The sequence below is a fragment of the Vipera ursinii genome (assembly GCF_947247035.1).
Source record: "Vipera ursinii genome assembly, chromosome: 1".
Classification (NCBI taxonomy): Eukaryota; Metazoa; Chordata; class Lepidosauria; order Squamata; family Viperidae; genus Vipera; species Vipera ursinii.
In genome coordinates this window covers 321,770,387-321,786,204 of record NC_139512.1, presented here as the reverse complement: position 1 = coordinate 321,786,204, position 15,818 = coordinate 321,770,387, and positions in this window count along the sequence as shown.

Sequence of the window (15,818 nt, the reverse complement as noted above, 5' to 3'; positions counted from 1 at the left end):
GGCTCTTTTAGCATGTCATGCAAACCCAGATATTGACTTAGCATGTTGTATGAACCAGGCCCTCACAAACACTCATACTATGATTTTTATTTTATTTTATTTATTTTGGTTTGGCATATTAAAGCATGTGAACACAGAGACACTTTTTAGCACTTTTTAGAATTTAGGTTGTTGTGCAAAATTCACCTGCAACTGGTGATCCTCCCTATTAACTTGATCAGAAGGAGAAAATGCATGAAAGTGAGAAAAGGGGAATTTAGGAGGAGAAATGGGTAATTCCATCCACTGTTGCTTGTGCTGCGACACTACTTATTGCTTGCTTTAGCCCCATTAATTTACCAATATAAAAACCCAATAGACTACTGCTGAGAGAATGAAACAGGAAACTCAGATGTAATGCTTTTTAAAAAAAATAAATCTGAAAAAAATTCAGGTGCCTTTCAAAACCAAGGCAGAGATGTTCCTGGTTGATTCAATTCTCCAGAGAAAAGACTGCCAATGGCAAGACAAAGTGGGAAAAGAAGAGGAATTGGGGTAACATCTTTTCCAGGGCCTTCTGAACCTTGGCAGCTATAATAGAACTGAGCTATTAAGATGGATGTTTAAAAGAGATTTGTCTATTAGCTTTGCACAGAACTTCTTGTGTGCCTATTTCATGTTTTGCAGAGTCTGAGAGGGAGCACCACTCACATCCAACAAAGTTTTAGTAATAATTTTAAGTTTGCTTGTTCAGTTTTAATGTGGCAAAGAAGAGCAATTGTAAATACATGGGCAATTTAGTAGTCAAGTCAGACTTCTAAAATAATTTCCTATAACTGAAAATTAATCAAAAATTTTCTGCTCTGCTTTCATTCACTTTTGGGGGGGGGATTGCTATGGTCTGGTACACTTTTTCAAACAAAAACAGGAGGGAAAGCCTTTCCCTATCCCATTTCTGTATGATACATTAGCACCCTAATTTTATTTTTTTATTTTTTTATTTTAATTCCATTTATATCCCGCCCTTCTCCGAAGACTCAGGGCGGCTTACAAGCTTAGCAGTAGCCTTCATTCTATGTATATGCCTGCTTATTAGGGCTTTCACACACACCCCAAGCGGCATTATTACAAAGTCAGCTTATTGCCCCCAACAATCTGGGTCCTCATTTTACCTACCTCAGAAGGATGGAAGGCTGAGTCAACCTTGAGCCTGGTGGGATGCGAACCTGCACTAATTGCAGGCAGCTGGTGTTACTTAAGGAGGCATTAGCCCACTGCTCCACCAAGGCTCTTCTCTCCACAGAAATATTTGCAGAGTGTGTTTCAAAAAAAGATGAAAATAGTACCAGTGACAGTTAAATCTAAGGTCCACCTGTTTTTTAATGTGCGTCCTATGTGTGATGTACATAAAAACAAATGGAACTTTAATTGCACCGTCACAACCACCATCTTGATGTTTTTGAAAACATACTGAAAAATAACCCTGTCTCTCCATGTCTCTTTCACCAGCTCTGCCACTGAAACCTGCATATTCTCTCTTTTTTCTAGTCTTCAGTGGCCATCTGCTTCTTACATCTCTGCGTTTTATTTTTGACAAGCCATAGCTCCTCATCTTCATCTGATGTTGCTCTTTCACTGTTCTGAGAAATCCTAAAAAAATCATTCTGTCTGTGCTGTGACAAGAATATACATAAACCAATCTTTTTTCTCTATGAATATTTGTGATAAAATAACCTGGGAATATGTTATATTTAAGGTTTGGTAATGGCTTTGAACTAATTTCTCCATTATCAAGCACAATCTTCTATATGCATAGAGGGATCTGCCAAACATTCTATCATTTTCATAATAAGGAGCAACAAGCACCATTCAAAAAATCCATATCGGTATATTCTTCTGTGTCATCTTGGTTGATCCTAACAGTAAAATCCAACTGATTTTAAGATAATAAACCTAGCCTCTATAGGTATAAACCTGTCAGTTTCTGGGGACTGCAGTCACGTAACAGCATATCATACAGCCTATCGTATAGTGGTGAGAATACCAAACCACAGAAATGCAATTTCATTCTTTTTAGGGGAAAGTTGGAGGGCATAGAAAATAAATAAAATCAACAGCACGTAAGCCACATTGAATGTGTTTGTCCAATTGATGCTTGGCTGCTCCACCCAGAATGGGAGCTTGGAGGAGGGAGCATGATTCCCTTTGGGGAATCCTGGGGGGGGTATGTGCTTTCTCAGCCATCCTAGCACATATGTGTGTATGTGTACGTGTGTGTGTATGTATGTGTGTATGTGTGTGTATACCCAAATCTAGACTACTTGGCATTGGCTAGTGTTATGTATGCAGGCACCTGCATAGCAACAGCCACCAGGGGGCGTTGGCCTGAACGGTTTTGACGGGAAACCCAGTTTTGGCCGGAAACCTAGGGCCAACCCCATTGGCTGTCCGCTTACCTGGCTAGGTATTTAAGGAGGCCAGGTAATCCTCATTTCCCCAGTACGCTACCCCCCCCAATAAAGAGCTGAACACGTACTCCGGCTGGCGTCTCTTCCTTGCGTCGGACCCACTACATTGCAGCTAGGGTTTATGTCCAGGAGATAGTGTCTAGCATGTGTTTTTCCCCCCACAAACATGGAATATTGCTTTCAAAACTAGCATTTCAGCCAAGCCAGTTATATAGTCAGTTAGTAACCAAGTTCTTCCTTTTGCCAGAAGAATGGATTTTGCTTACTGAAGAAATGTGCTGTTTAGTAAATGAAACGTTTCTTCAAACTGACTGTGTCTAAACCAAAATATTTTTTTAAACCCTCAATTAGACTCAATCTAAAAAATGCTTTAATAACATTTTATGGCAAGCAAATGGATGGTTTCCTAAGAATCCATAATCCTTCAAAATTGCTTCCCAGAGAAGACGGGTATTTTCAGAAAGTGCTACATTTAAAAAAAAATAAAACAAATCCAAGGAAGGGGTGTTTTATATATTTTTGTGTCCACATTTTTCAAATATATGTTTATATAAAAGCAGTGAGTAGGGGTGAGCTTTGCAGGAGAATAACCATATCTCCAGCCAATTATGTGCAATATATTAATTGACGCTAAACGCAAATATTTCTATCTGGGCTGTAAAAAATTCAGACCACGAATAAATAAATGAATATCTCTTTTCTGCCATCTAGTGATTGCTTGGATTTTTGCAGCCAATATTTAATAGCCCTAAAATTAAAATTAACCCTGCCTAGAATTTCAGTCACCATCTGAATTGTGCATGATTTAGTTTTGTAATTTCTTCCCTCTCCTGTAGATACTTTCTTTCCCACTATAAGGCTATCAGAAGGCCATTAGAAATCTTGAAACTTTTCAAAGCTTTTTATCAATGTAAATTAGTCTCCAGCAATTATATAATGATGCTGATTGATTCCACAAATTATGGAAGATCAAATGAGTCAGTACACGGATAATGAGCAACAAGAAACATTTCTCCAAGACAAAAGAATGACAACTAATATCAGTAACAAAGAACCAAGAACTCTTCAGTTTTTCATTGAATGAAATACAGGATTGCTCATAAATTTTGCAGATAGATTTTTTAAAAACTAGAGGTCCATTTGCAAGCAAATTAACAGTCCACTTCTGAGCACCTTTGACCTTCCTAGAACTTTAGGGGGCATAGTATTTTTCATATAGTATGATTTCATTTTTTAATAATAATTTTACTGAAGTTTAAAAATACAAAAATAAATAATACAAACTAAGAAAAAAAACCAAATGGCAGGAATAGCCAATAGTCCAGAAGATGGGCTCAAGATATAGAAGGATTTTGACAGACTTGAACACTGGGTCCTATCTAACCAAATGGAATTCAGTGGTGAGAAAAGTCAAGTTCTACATTTAGGCAAGAAAAAACAAATGCATAGGTATAGAATGAGCCAGCAATGTGCTGCAGCTGCCAAAAAAGTCAATGGAGTCCTAAGCTGCAATGAGAGGGATAGAATTAAGATCACACAAAGTTTTAATACCACTTTATAATGCCTTGGTAAGACCACACTTGGAATGTTGCATCCAATATTGGTCACCACTATATAAAAAAAATGTTGAGACTCTACAGTAGAAATAGTGCAGAGAAGAGCAACAAAGATGTTTAGGGGACTGGAGGTTTAAACATATGAAGAACAGATGCAAGAATTGGGTATGTCTATTTTAATGAAGAGAAGGATGAGGGGGGACATGATAGCAGTGTTCCAATATCTCAGGGGCTGCCACAAAGAAGAGGGAGTCAAGCTATTCTCCAAAATGCCTGAAAGCAGAACAAGAAGCAATGGATGGAAACTAATCAAAGGAGAGAACCAACCTAGATCTAAGGAGAAATTTCCTGACTGTTAGAACAATTAATTAGTTGAACAACTTTCCTCCAGAAGTTGTGGGTGCTCCAACACTGGAGGTTTTTAAGAAGAGATTGGACAACCATTTGTTTGAAATGATATAGGGTTTCCTGCTTAAGGAGGGATTTGGAATAGAACAGGGGTCCCCAACCCCTCGGCCATGTCCCATTACCAAGTCACAGCCTATTTGGAACTGGGCCACACAGGCAGCAGGCCAGCTCACACACACAGCGCCACTCACTTCAGCCAAACATTATCTCAACTTTTGTCTATTAGCAAATAATAGTCTCATCATTCAGTCCTAATCAGCAAAAGACCATTATGAAACTGGATTTATCTCTCTCTCTCTCTCTCTCTCTCTCTCTCTCTCTCTCTCTCTCTCTCTCTCTCTCTCTCTCTCTCTCTCTCTCTGTGTGTGTGTGTGTGTGTGTGTGTAAATTTTTTGGATTGCTAACAAAAAATTAAAGGGAGACCAATGTGGCCATTTGAAACTTATTTGTTCTCATCAGTCAGCCATACCCTTCTGAGATTCAAACCTGGGCCGATTGCACATTAGGCAATTGTTCTAACCTTTAGGCCACTGGCTCTTTCTTGCTTTGTTAGCTGAGAAGCAAGGGAGATATGTGTTAAGTGTTTGTTAAGTATTTAGAATACCTTGCTAGGCCCCAAACACGGGACAAATATTATTTCCTGTTTCAGCCTAACCCAAGGCCATCCACAGGCAGTAGTCACAACAGTGACAGCTCATATTTGTGTAAATTTACACAAATTTACACAAATTTACACAAATATGAGCGGTCACTGTTGTGACTACTGCCTGTGGATGGCCTTGGGTTAGGCTGAAACAGGAAATAAGATTAGTCCCGTGTTTGGGGCCTAGCAAGGTATTCTAAATACTTAACAAACACTTCACACACACACACACACACACACACACACACTTCGTTCTTCTGGGAGAAGTGTGTGGTAGTGGCTGTTTGTTCCTCTTTTTTAAACTGCCAGAGGGGGGGTGTTCTGTGGGTGGAGGTGTGCTCTGATTGGGTGGGGGGTTAGCTGTGTTCTGATTGGGTGGGAGTGTGTTTTGAATGGGGGCTGTGTTCTGATTGGATGTGTTTTGAGTGGATGGCTGGTCTCAGCTGCCAGCCTTAGACCTGAACTGGTGAGTTGTGCTGCTTTTGTTCAGCTCCGTGTTTGTGGTGGTGCCATGTTTTTATAGTGGGTGTCAGTTTGCTTATTGTGTGGTTTGGAGGGGTTTAAAGTGGCTGATGTTGCAGCTGTAGTTAGGTTTCTGTTTTGTGGTTGTGTGTCGTTATCGTTGTGGGTTCAGATTTGCTTTTTGAATGGTTGTGTAGTGGTGATGTCATGTGATGTTATCATGAGTTTGGGTCTGGTATCATTCTTGGTGGTTGGGATGTATGTATATATATACATACATACATACACAGAGAAAGAGACTTAAAAATACATTACTTTCAAATTACTTTACTTGATACAATAACTTATCATTTTCTCTAAAAATGCAAGAAAAAAATTCTTGTTCCCAAGCCTTAACTTGCGTCTTTAAAGAAATATTTAAAGCCTCATCTTTCAGAGTTAATCAGAAAAAGTTCCATGAAGAGCTTCCAGAAAAAACTTACTGAAAAAATTAATTTTTAGTCCTTTTAAATAATGTCCCACAACTGAATTTCTTATCTTTATTTCATCTTCTCTCTGAAACTCCTGCCCAAGCTTAAAACGTTCCTTCAATTTTAATTCCATATTTTGCTAAATTTCCATATTTCTTTATAAATACAAGAAAAACTCTGTTGTCACAATACCTTATCTATAAACAAATTTTTAAAGCCTTGCCATTCAGTCCTGCTCAATAAAAACCTATTAAAAGCTGCTAAAAAAGCCCCAAACATTTTGACCTGATTAAATAAACCAACTTTATAAATCTTTTTATTTTGAAAGTCTATTTATTCCTTTTAAGTAGTGTTTCAAAAATTGATTTCTTTTCATTGTCTCTGTATCTGTTCTCAGCAACTCTGTCATAAGTATTACATAGCTCTTTTGTAAGTTAAGAATAAGAATAAGAAAGTCTTCCAAGTCATTCTTTGTTGAAATCCACACATCCAAATCACTTTTCTGATTTATGCCTGAAAAATTATCTGGTTTTATTTGTAACCATATAACATTTTTGTCAATATCTTTGGGTATCAATTTTAAATCCATATCCAAAACAACCTGGTTCTCAGTTGTACTCTCTTCTATCTCCTCTTTTGAACCCATTTTTATAACATCCTTGAATTCTACCAGAGTTAAAATATTGTTCCCCATTCTACATTAGTGGGTCTACTCCTTTAAATATAGTCTTTAGTTCTTTCTGTTTGCTTCTAGTAGTCAGCCTTCAAAGTCTTCTCTTATTATGTTTTTCTCTAATGCACAACATTTTCCAAGGAAACAATTCTTACACATAAATTCAAAATCTACTTTTAATACATTTTTTAAAAAAAAAAACAGAACAAATTCTTTCAACATTTTATTTAGAGTCAATCTGGCACTTAGTCCACTCAAAATTTTCCAAAAATCAATGTTCTAATCACCCTTTTGCTGCATATTTGTAAATAAAGTTTTTCTTTTAAGTTCTTAAACTTACATGAAATTTCTTTTGCTGAGGATTGAAGGAAAATCATCGAGGGTTAAAAAAAACATGTAATTTGCAAGCCATTTCCAGTGCAAGTGATCAAGAGTGGAAGTGAGCAAACTCCTTTTAAAGGCTTTGAACTGTGACTTGGACAAAACTGACTCTCCTGCACTAAAGACCACTATTTTGCAGTTTCATCATGAGGAGCATCTGTATGAGGCCCAATGAGTGATCCCAGGTCCTCCCCTTAATTTGGAGATGAGTTCAGGAAGCTGATTCATTCACTGGTTCCTCTTGGTCTTCAGTTCTACTCTCATGGAGCTGACTTCAGTCTGCCACCGCTTCCCCAAGTTCAGTTTTGGTGACTTCATTCTTACTTGAAAAGAAAGATTCAGAAGATATTCCTGGAAACTTGCTGTTTCATTCCACGGCACTGTTGATGTGTCAAGGCTGGGGATGTGTGAAGGTTCCACTTCTTTAACAGTAACAGTAATATCCAAACATTTGGGTTAAATCTCATGCTCTAATCCAGGCATGTAAAACTCACGATGTCACGTGATGTCGCATGATGTATCACAACTTTTTCCCCATTGCCGGTAATAGGGTGGGCGTGGTTTTAGTATGATGCATCCGGCCAGTGGGCCAGCAGTTTGACATGCCTGCTCTAATCCATTGATTAACTCTTATCCTCCAAAAGCATTCAAAAGCATTTTGAATAGATGCCCAGGAACAGTTCTGAATGAATTGAAGAAAATATGTTGAAACATAATACAGGCACAACAAAGAACAGCTGCCATAGGCAGGTATGCAAATGACTGGATGGATTTGCATTCAAAGATAATTGAACCTTTGAAAATTCTCCTGAATTTAGCAGTTAACGTATACACAGCTGGTATCTGTAGCCATGAATACTTTGACCATTTGTTACAGTTCTTCTTACAGTGTTGTCTCACTGATCCACATTCTGGGCACAGGCTACATAGCTGACTGAAATATGCTTTACATGGAGAACCCTTAAAAACTATCTGGAAATGAATCACAGAAGAATGCAGATTGATGCAAATGGAACTGTTAGTAGAAACCAGGCATTTAGATCATCTACAGTATTATTACCCAAACATATTACATTCTACACCAGCTCTTTAGTTTGAAACCCAATTTAAGGATTAAATTTTAAAAATGCAGATGGAAAAAAATGAAGGACTATCTGCATCTATAGTACGTGGCTTAGCTTGACATTTTAGAAAGAAACATTTGGGGTTTTGCTATCTTTTTCTTATTTTACAGTCACAGCTATTCTTAAACTGGCATTGTATAGTTCCTATCAGTTATCATGCTGACTTGATTGTGGGAATTGCAGTTCAACATGTCTCAAGCTTTCAAACTTACAAAAGGAAAAGTAAAGCCGAAGAAGAAATGGAGAAGTAAGGAAATTCCTAGGCTCTCTCACATTAATGGCCTACTAGAACAAACTTCATGAGATCCTTCAGAAACACAACCCAACCCTCCATTTGCTCTTCATATAGCCTGCATTTGGGTTAAAATAATGCTTAAAATCTGTAGATTTTGGATAAAGATTTCAAAAATGTGCTATAATCATAGTATTTTAGTCCAATAGCAGCTTATCAGATTTAGAAAACAATAAATCTATCCAGGGAAAAAATACATTGCAACTTTGTTCTTAGTAAGTAAATGGCTTTGCAGCAAATATCATATTGTTTTATATTAACCCAGGTCATTAAGAGATTTATCCTTTTGAAATTAATTGGCATACTTTCCCAGGTTCGTAAAATGAATTCCAGTGATTATGTGTGTAAATATTTGTTCTGTATTATGGTGATGGATTCCAATGAATGAGGCCCCAGTAGCTTTAAATCAATGTACTTGAAAAAGGCACAGAGCTTTAAAATAATATTTCTATGGATTAATATTTCTTTTCAAAAACTTCAATGTCCTATTATGCTATTTTCATTGAATAGCAAGTTAGGAATAAATTGGATAAAATGGACACAAACAGAAAGGCTGAACAATCATTCTTAGAACATTACAGATGGAAGGAGCAAACCAATGCCCTTGATCATGACCACTCTGTGAGTAACTACAACTAGCTGTTTTTTTACAAAATAAACAAACAAAAGGAACTCCATTCCAACCAATACCTGGTTCAGAAGCAGATGAATAGTCGTTTCTCTGACATCACAACATTTTATTATATGCCCCCAAAGTAGCATAAATATAGCATTTTTATATAGTTCACTGCCAGTAAATCCATGATGGAATTAATATGAGATGGAATCAAGCCTGGTTAGCTTTTGAATGTCTTTGAAAATAATCAGTAAACGGTTGCACTTACTTTCCAAAATTTCCAAGATGGTAGAGGGACCTCTTCAAATTTTAAGTTTTTAAAAGCCCGCATGAAAATCTTGGAAAGAAGTTAAGGGTTAAAGATGTTAATGTTTTGTTAAACTATACCCCAATGTAGAATCATTCCAGCTATAACAACTCTGATAAATTCAGCTTGAACAGTTGCAGAAAGGTGATGATATACAAGAATGCTGAATTCCCGATTTTAAGAGTTGCTTTAATGAAATCTACTCCTCAAACACCTTTGTATTGAAGGAGAGGAATAAGATTCCTTGGTATAATTTCAGTATCTTGATTTTTTCCCCTAAATGTTGTAATATTAAAAAAAATCTGAAAATTAGCATTAGGTATAATTTAGGTCTGCTCATGTGTAATTTTTAGTTTTGTTTAGTCATTTATTTACAGTTTGGATTTTTTCAGGATTTTTTTCTTTTTTTGCATTTGTTCTTGGGGTGGCGGTTTAAACTATTTGGGGAGTTCTAGGATACCATGATAACTAGATGGGATTTTACGAGAGATTAAGATTAAAAAAAAGAGAGATGCTAGAATACAATTTGTGTTCTATTACTAAAGCTTAGCCTGTTTATCAGGAGCTCCAAGAGATTTTTTCTTTTCTTTAACCAAGTTCCGTAGCCTGAAAAAAATAGAAATTATTTTGCTGTTGATAGAATCCGGGTGGTGTACAAATAACATATTAAAACATAACACTGTACATAAAATTTAGAAAAGAGGTAAAAATAGCTAAAATTCAACATTGTTGATTAAAAGGCAGGGACAATTCAGGGTACTAACCAGTCCCACAGCTACATGCTCCTCTGTAAGCCCCACACAAGACAGCAGAGCCAGGACTTTAGACGTTTTAGAGGGGGGGGAGGTAAAATCTTCAACTCAAGCTCAATTCCTCTGGATTTCCTGGACATATCCAAGCAGCTTTCTTGGCCACAATATAGATGGTGTCAATCCACAATCAATGCTCAACAATGGGAGGCCACCTCAGTGTGTAGCGGTCACATTCCCAACACACTCAAGGTAATTACCCAATGGACTTTTACTGAAAGTAAACAATGCTGGAACAAGCAATAATTGCAAAAGTCAATAGGCAACTGTAATTAGAAGTAGGGCCTTTGGACTCACCATCATTTTCCCAAGAAACACGAGTAAATCACAAGTGTAGCCATCCCAGCCCACTATTTGCAATCCAGTCACAATATAAATTGCCTATTGACTTTGAAACCAGTGCCTAAAACCAGATAGCATCCTTGGTCTATATACTGTAGCCTTTTGAGCAAAACCTCTAGTGCAATGTTTTCAAGAAAGAAAATCAAAGGGCAGACATTTCTTTCAATTTCCTATCACAGTACCCTTTATATTTGCTGGCTGAGCAGAATGCATCATAAAAGATGACATTTTATACCACCAGTTTGTAAATTTTACAGACGCTTACATCTTGTAAATCATCCCAGCTTGTTCCTTCACTGACTTTATTACAGCAAACTCAACCATGGATAAACTCTGTGCCAATTTCCTAGAAATTTATCTTTTTTTCATGTAGATTGAAAAATGTCCTTCAAATATCTGCTCTCTTCCTGCTCCTTCTAATGGTAATGCTATTTTTCTGAAGCTATCATTTTTGTTGGAGGTTTAATGGGATTTTTCACACATTTTATCCTATCTTTAATATTAAAACGTGCTACCTAATCAATTTTGTCTGCTTCCCTTTTTATATTTATGTCAACTTATATGTCTGCCAATCTTGCAAACAACAACTCTAGGCCGGTAACAGAATTAAATCAATCGATCATAATAATATGCATATAATGACAGCTTTAACAGCTTCATAAAAACAGATCACCTCTTTTATTTAGATATGTAAGAGGAAAAAAAGGACTAGATATAAATACTCCAAATACATATATACATATATAGTGACAATGTAAAGTGTCCATATGTTTGGCTGTCCTATTACAAGAATAGGTTGACTATATAAGCAATCCTCAGCTTATGTCCACAATTGAAACCGGAATTTGCATCATAATTCATTGCAATCATAAGCTGAGCCAGACCCAATTCTATGACTACTTTTACAGTCCTTCTTAAGCCAATCGCCATGGTTATTAAGCGAATGACCGAATTGTTAAGTGAATCATGTGGCTATAAGTAAATCCAACTTCACCAATGTGAGTTTTTTGTCATTTATTGCTGAAAGTCATGACTGTGCAAGCCTGTTGCCAAGCACCTGAATTGTGATCATATGTGAGAGTACAGGTTGAAAGTCACTTTTTTCCAAGGCCATCTTAACTTTCAACCATCACTAAGTGAATGGTTGTAAGTTGACAATTGAGGATATAAACAGAAAAACACTGATATCCTCTAAATTTTGCTAAAGTTGTTACCTAGCCTGGTAACGAAACATTCAGAAACCAACCCACAAGCTCGGAGAACAAACCTTCACCCTCACATTGTCCTCTATTAATCACTCATTTGCCATCAAATGGATTTCAGGGTGTGAGTTTCTTCTGCTCAACTTTCAAAGTATCCTTTTCCATGATATGTCACCTGAAGTGAAGTGTTCCAGACCAACCCCAGCAGTTCAGTGGTGGCTTCACAAATGCAGGAACATCTTTCCAATAAGTCAACTCTTACCATAGTTTCTAATATTACCATAAATGCTATACCCACAATGGCTGAGTAAATAGAATGCTGCTGATTCGCAACCTGGCAGAATTTTTTAAAATTATTATTTTTCTTTCCCTGAGCTTCCTACTTTTCCCTGTGTTTTTTTTAAACTAAGTCAAACAATATACCTTTTAATCCTTTTTATGGAAAAAAATAGAAAACATATGGGCACAAAACTCTGCTTTTTTTAAAAAAAAGTTCTGTCACATTTTAAATCAGCAATGTTCTATATGTTCTGTTCTGTTCTTTTATCTTTTCTTTTCTTATCTTATTTTAATCATTGTGCTATTATAACATTCATAGTAAAGTTAGCTTTACTAGACATTTGCAAACAGTTGGACAGTAAGAAAATATTTTTAAAATTAAGTTATTTTTTAATGATGGTAGTAGTAGTAATAATAATAATAATAATAATAATAATAATAATAATAATAATAATAATAATAATAAATAAATAAATAAGTTGGAAGGGACCTTGGAGGTCATCTAGTCCAACCCCCTTCTCAGGAAGGAAACACTATACCATTTCAGACAAATGGCTGTCCAGTCCCTTCTTAAAAACTTCCAGTGTTGGAGGATTCACTGCTTCAGGAGGCAGGTTGTTCCAATGATTAATTGTTCTAACTGTCAGGAAGTTTCTCTTTAGTTCTAGGTTGCTTCTCTCCTTGATTAGTTTCCATCCGTTGCTTCTTGTCCTGCCTTCAGGCGCTTTGGAGAATAGCTTGACTCCCTCTTCTTTGTGACAACTGCAGATATATTGGAAGACTGCTATCATGTCACCCCTAGTCCTTCTTTTCATTAAACTAGACATACCCAATTCCAGCAACCATTCCTTATATGTTTTAGCCTCCAGTCCCCTAATCAACTTTGTTGCTCTTCTCTGTACACTTTCTAGAGTCTCAACATCTTTTTTACATTGTGGTGACCTACTACTTGGTAAGATAGAAAAATGTGGGTTAGACAGCATCACCAGAAGATGGATTCTTAGCTGGCTGACAGGCCGTACTCAGCATGTGGTCCCAAATGGAACTGCATCTACATACATGGAAGGAAGTGTGTAGTGGGGTGTCCCAGGGCTCTGTTCTGGGCCCAGTGCTCTTCAATATCTTCATCAACAATTTGGACGAAGGGATAGACAGATGCAAAAAATGAGTTAAATAGTTCTGCTTTCTCCCTGTTGTTTGTCACTTTCTTGCCACTTTCCCCCACTAATGGACCAATCATTTCCTTAACTTTTTTCTTGTTTTTTCATGTTGAAAGAACCTCTCTTTTGTTATTTTTGACTTTGGTCGCAAGCCTTAGTTTATTTTGAGCCTTAACTTTCCTCACTTCATCTTTGCAGGCTCGGACTATTTGTTAATATTCTGCCTTAGTTATGTGCCCTTCTTTTCACTTTTTTTTTATTACATTTATATCCCACCCTTCTCCAAAGACTCAGGGCGGCTTACAAGCTTAGCAGTAGCCTTCATTCTATGTATATGCCTGCTTGTTAGGGCTTTCACACACACCCCAAGCGGCATTATTACAAAGTCAGCTTATTGCCCCCAACAATCTGGGTCCTCATTTTACCTACCTCGGAAGGATGGAAGGCTGAGTCAACCTTGAGCCTGGTGGGATGCGAACCTGCACTAATTGCAGGCAGCTGGTGTTACTTAAAGAGGCATTAGCCCACTGCTCCACCAAGGCTCTTGTAAACTTGTCCTGTTTATCTTTCAATTTATCAGAGAGTTCTTTTTGCAGCCATGCTGATTTCTTTTGAGAGCTGTTATTTTTCTTCTTTGTTGATATTGTGCTAGACTGGGCTTTTATTATCTCACTTTTCAAAATTTCCCAAGCTTCTTGAGTTGTTTTCCCCTTAATGTCCCTATTAAGGTCAGCAAGGGCACTATATCTCTTATGCAAGGACACAGCGAAAACTTTGTGTTTATGGTTCACAACTCTCACCCTGCCAGATCCCACGGTTGTCCACACTGCCCTTCTCCTGCAGGATCTTTGTGGTAGAGGGGGCTGATAGCGCAGAAACTCAATGGAGTAGAAGGGCTGAACTGGACACCTAATTTCTGCCTGAAGAGCACAGATTACAGACCCTAGATAAATAATCTGTCCTTGTAGTCTAGTGATTTGTTTGCAAGTTTCCAAGTTTGAAAAGAGTACTGTGAAAGACAGCTGCAAAACAAGTGTTGCACTGAACTAAGCCAGACATACTGAGATGAAAGGAATCTCAGACACACTTGCCCTGAATGTACCGCTGCTGTTTTTTATTTTAGTTATACTTTCCTCCTCCATCCTCCTCCTTCTTAACTCACAGATTGTAGCTCTTCCCAGCAACCTCTGCGCAGTTGAAATGCAATAGAGGTCCAATCAGCAGGGACTCAGCTACTTTCCTCCTCCACCCTCCTCCTTCTTAACTCACAGATTTGTGCCTTCAGATGTGTGCATTTTAATGCTTTAATTCTTTATAAATAAATTTAATTTTCTCTCTCTCTCTGTGTGTGTGTGTGTGTGTGTGTGTGTGTGTGTGTGTGTGTGTGTATTTTTTAGGGAATCTGGATTTTGGCAACTTTCCTGAATGAGAATGATGGGAGAGCATGGAAGGAAGGGACTTTTCTAATGGTAGGATATTATAGTCTGCTGTGTGGACTGAATACTTTCCAAGACTTTGTCAAAGTGTCTCAACCTAAACAGGATCCTCTTACAAGAGCTTAGAATCAAGCCAACATAAGTACAGGAGAGGAATATCTTAAATAGTAAGTACAGCTATACCCTAATACTGTTGATGCCTTACTTGAATATGAAGGTCACCAATGTCAAACTCACCACCACAATGTCCACCATTGAGGTCATTAATGGTGTCCTCAAATTGCAGTATAGATTAACTCAGATATACTTGTTTTGAAGATAAAGTGAGTGAGGAGAAGAGTTTCATGTCCACGCACTCTGTTTGAAAGGAAAGTGGGAAATGCAGGGAAATCAGATGGTATGCAGTGGGATTAAGGAACAAGTAAGAAATGACATTTTCAATCCAGCATTCCTCTTTCTATCATAAGGAAACCTAGAACATACAAGTATTTCTTACAAAGGAGAAATCCTCTCTTACCAACTTTCTTGTTGAAAGTCCTTCTCCCCTCAAGCTTTTTTCCTGGGCAGCATTCTACATTCATCTCCCAAATACAAATTTAAAACTCTTCAGCATTGGCATGGAAGGAGAGGGCAAAGAAATAATCCAAAAGGCATATCTGACATTCCTTGATTTTATGGTAACTAAGGCTAGGAAGGTACCATTATGATAACTATGTATGTTTCTTTTTAATTTTTCTCTGTCACTTTCCAGAGTGACCCTTTCAAGGCAGAGATCTGTCTTCTTGTCTTTTGTCAAATGCTGCCTTCACAAGGGCAACATTTAATTAACAATTTCAGCAGCAAGAATTGTTGTTCAACAAGACCCATGAAGATAGCTTGACAGGGTAATAAGAAAGAAAAAATAAACTTTTGTTATTTCTAAATCTCCAAAGAGAATGACAATAGCAAGTAAAGAGCAGCTTGCCATATCTTCTTTATGTATCATGAATTTTGCAAGAACAACTCTTGCAGTTTCATTTTTCCTTAAAAGCAGCTGATGGGGTGTGCAGAGGAATAACATAAGGTGAGATAATAAACTTTTAAAAATGATTGACATCCTGTGGCATGCCATGGACACTTTTTAGTTTAATTAGGCTTTTATGAGGCCATTCTTATTTAGTAACAGCTAATTGGTAGTGATAATTACTTAATTACACATTTACGATGGAATA